This window comes from Priapulus caudatus, unplaced genomic scaffold (genome assembly GCF_000485595.1).
Source record: "Priapulus caudatus unplaced genomic scaffold, Priapulus_caudatus-5.0.1 Scaffold43, whole genome shotgun sequence".
NCBI classification, from domain to species: Eukaryota; Metazoa; Priapulida; class Priapulimorpha; order Priapulimorphida; family Priapulidae; genus Priapulus; species Priapulus caudatus.
In genome coordinates this window covers 322,057-325,170 of record NW_014577104.1, presented here as the reverse complement: position 1 = coordinate 325,170, position 3,114 = coordinate 322,057, and the positions used below count along the sequence as shown (strand labels likewise).

The following is a 3,114-nucleotide window of genomic DNA, read 5'->3' as shown; positions in this document are numbered from 1 at the left end:
CTGGTAACTGCTTTGCCTAGTTACTAGTTCCTTATTCGAATAAGGGCCAGTTCCCAGTTCCCAGTTTTGTGTATGGCTAGGTGCCATCATCACTTTATATAGTAATATTTATAGTAATATCTAATTTATTCTGTAGAAATCAATTCCAAGTTTCAGCCATGGCTATGGCAGATTTGGTGGAGAAGTTTGGGGTGGCATTCGAACCATACACCATCAAGATGGTATCGGCCATTAGAAGTTCTAGCAGGAAAGAGCGTATCGACAAACTGAGAGCAGCAGGCTACAACACGATGTCCTTGAACACGGAAGACGTGATGATAGACCTTGTTTCAGACTCGGGAACAGCAGCAATGAGTAATCAGCAGTGGTCCTCCATGATGCTAGGTGACTTCAGTACACTTCCGTATATTCATTGCCATTGTCCTGACCCATAGAAATAATATACTAGTTTGTATATTTAGTATAGACTATATAGTATCTCTATATTTCTGTGGTGCTGACACGTTGTGTATGCACAGCGAAACTAACTATTTCGGCCTTACGGAATACTCATTTTAGTGGGTCAGTGAAGTTAGCTCTATTATTATTATATATATATATATATATATAGTAACTGATTGTTTACTATATATGAATGATTATGAGTATGGCTTTGAAATACTCGTAATGCGTTTGTGTAGTGAAAGCATTGGAAAACATTTATAACAGTAAAATAACATTAGAATTCTACCATTCTTGTCGACCGACTCTTTCTGTCTGTGTATCGCGATACGTATTGTATCCATTCTATTGTATCATTACACTTCTTCTTCTAACCCTAACCTCACATGATAATAACATAATATCATAATATATAATACATATCATATAGCATATATAATTATATATCTGATATATGCTGTAAATGTGAATTGTTACAGCAGTAGTAATGATTGTATACTCTTGCTTATATCTACTGAAAATAATACAACATGCAATGTGATTACGCCATTGTATTTGTAATGATATATGTATATAGAGTATACAAAGTGCGGGAGCGGCTAGTTCTGCATTAATTTGTGTGAAAGCAAGTTGATATACAGTGACACAACACTCAACAGTGGAAGTGTAATTGAGGGGTAGTAAATTGTATTTGTGAATGTGCGTTCAGAATCATATTATTATTTTCAGTTTTTACTGACTCTGTCCCAAGTACCTGAGGCTGTGCATACACACACCATGGCCACCTACTGGGCTATACCTACTGGTAGTACAGTAATAAAGATACAGCTGTGTAACTTTAATGACTTCGCTATATTAACATGTTATCATGGATATACGTTGAGCGCGAGCGTAGTGGTGGTAGGGGGTGGGGGGGGCTCTAATAGCAAAAGCAGTTCAGTCGTTTGTTAACAGTCAACAAATCCATGTTTAACCCTCCTCTTGAGGGTCAAAAGGTTATCAGACACTTACTCTGCACGTCAGCGGAAAGTAGATTTCATGGTCCTTTCAATAAAATGATAAAAACGGTAAGTCAGCACTGAAACAAAAAAGTTTTGCACTCGGTCCGTTAGACCATGTCCTCAGAAAATGTCTGATATCTGACCTTTCCCCCATTGCCCTTTGACCTAGCTGTGACATCCAATTTCGCGCTGGTGATGGGTTTCCTCCCTATCACACCATACATCGAATATTAAGAGCATAGGTCATGCCGTTGAGATTTGTGCCGCAATTCCGTATTTCCTCCTATACCTAAGTTAAGGGGGAAATATTCCACCTCCATTGACACAAATCTTGACCTTTGAACCTTGAACCCCAAATTCGACATCCAGAGTCCTTTTCGCGATCCCCTCCCGACGTCCCAAATATCAAGACCGTACGTCGAGCGGTTAAGATTTGTGCCAAACTGTTGACGGACGGACGGACGGACAATCATGCGATTCTACAAGCTGCATCTGACTTCGTCAGCTGAGCTAAAAAGGCATGCCTTAAGCCTAGGACACACTAGCGATTCTGTACGCTGCCCGGCAGTGTATATGTTCGCTCACGATTTTAGAACGCCGTACGAGTTGCGCGTACAGCTGGACACACTGTCCGGTGTCAAACCACTCTAACGGCTTTCCTAGCTTTCGTTGCTACACTTGATTAGCTGCTAAAAACAATCGCGTTCGAACACGATTGTTCACTGTTGGGCACGCTAGTGCAAGCGCATGCAAACGCATGCGCTGTACGCAAGCGATGAAAAACCGGGCGGAAATATTCAACATGTTGAATGCGAGCGATCAGCCGGGCGTATGGGATCGCGTGCGAAATACGCTGCCGTGAGACCGGACACACCGCGCGGACCCGGCACCGTATTTATCGATCGCAAGCGGCCAGCGTAGAAAATCGCACAGTGTGTCCTAGGCTTAAGGCTAAGTCTAAGATAATAGCAGACAGAAATTAGCATAGCTAGTATTCGGATAGTACCGATTGATATTTGATGTTGGCAATGTTGCTATTCATCCTGCCCTTACCTTCTTAACGCCGGTACCTATGTCTAACGGACCTTCTGTAGCAATTGAAGCAGACTATCCGTACTGAGTACACTTCGCCCTGAGACCAGAATATAAAGACACCGATGGCGATAGTAGACTGGTACCCGTTCGCCACCTTCACTCCGGCATATATCCTTCGCTACACTGACGTTAGTGTAGCGTAGGGACCCTAGTGTAGCGTATGGAACTGTCGACCGGGTACCAGTCTATGGCGATAGCAGTAAGAGCTATTATTAGAGAGCTGTTATTAGCGCTTGATAACTTTTTTTGCAAAAGGATTGAATTATTTTGACAATGTGGCTCCATCTCTCGGTGCAATATTTACGCAGTTATCTGTGGTTATCATAGGCTACAACTGAAGACCCTATAGAAATGTACCTATGAATATGTTCCTTCTGTCTCGCGCGCGCTCTCTCTCTCTTTTGCTCGTTCTTTCGTACTCTCTCTGAGTCTATCTGTCTCTCTCGATTTCTTTCCCCATGTGTGTGTGTGTGTGTGTGTGTGTGTGTGTGTGTGTGTGTGTGTGTGTGTGTGTGTGTGTGTGTGTGTGTGCGTGTGTGTGTGTGCCTGCGTATTTAGGTGTGGTTAAGTGCGTGTG

General features: G+C 42.5%; 1 protein-coding gene across 1 annotated transcript in view; it reads right to left on the bottom strand.

The window, feature by feature from the left end:
- The window catches only part of LOC106820703 (tryptophanase 1-like), an 11,988-nt gene that overhangs the window by 8,568 nt on the left and 306 nt on the right, over positions 1 to 3,114 (bottom strand). The gene's annotated exons all lie outside the window — the stretch shown is intronic.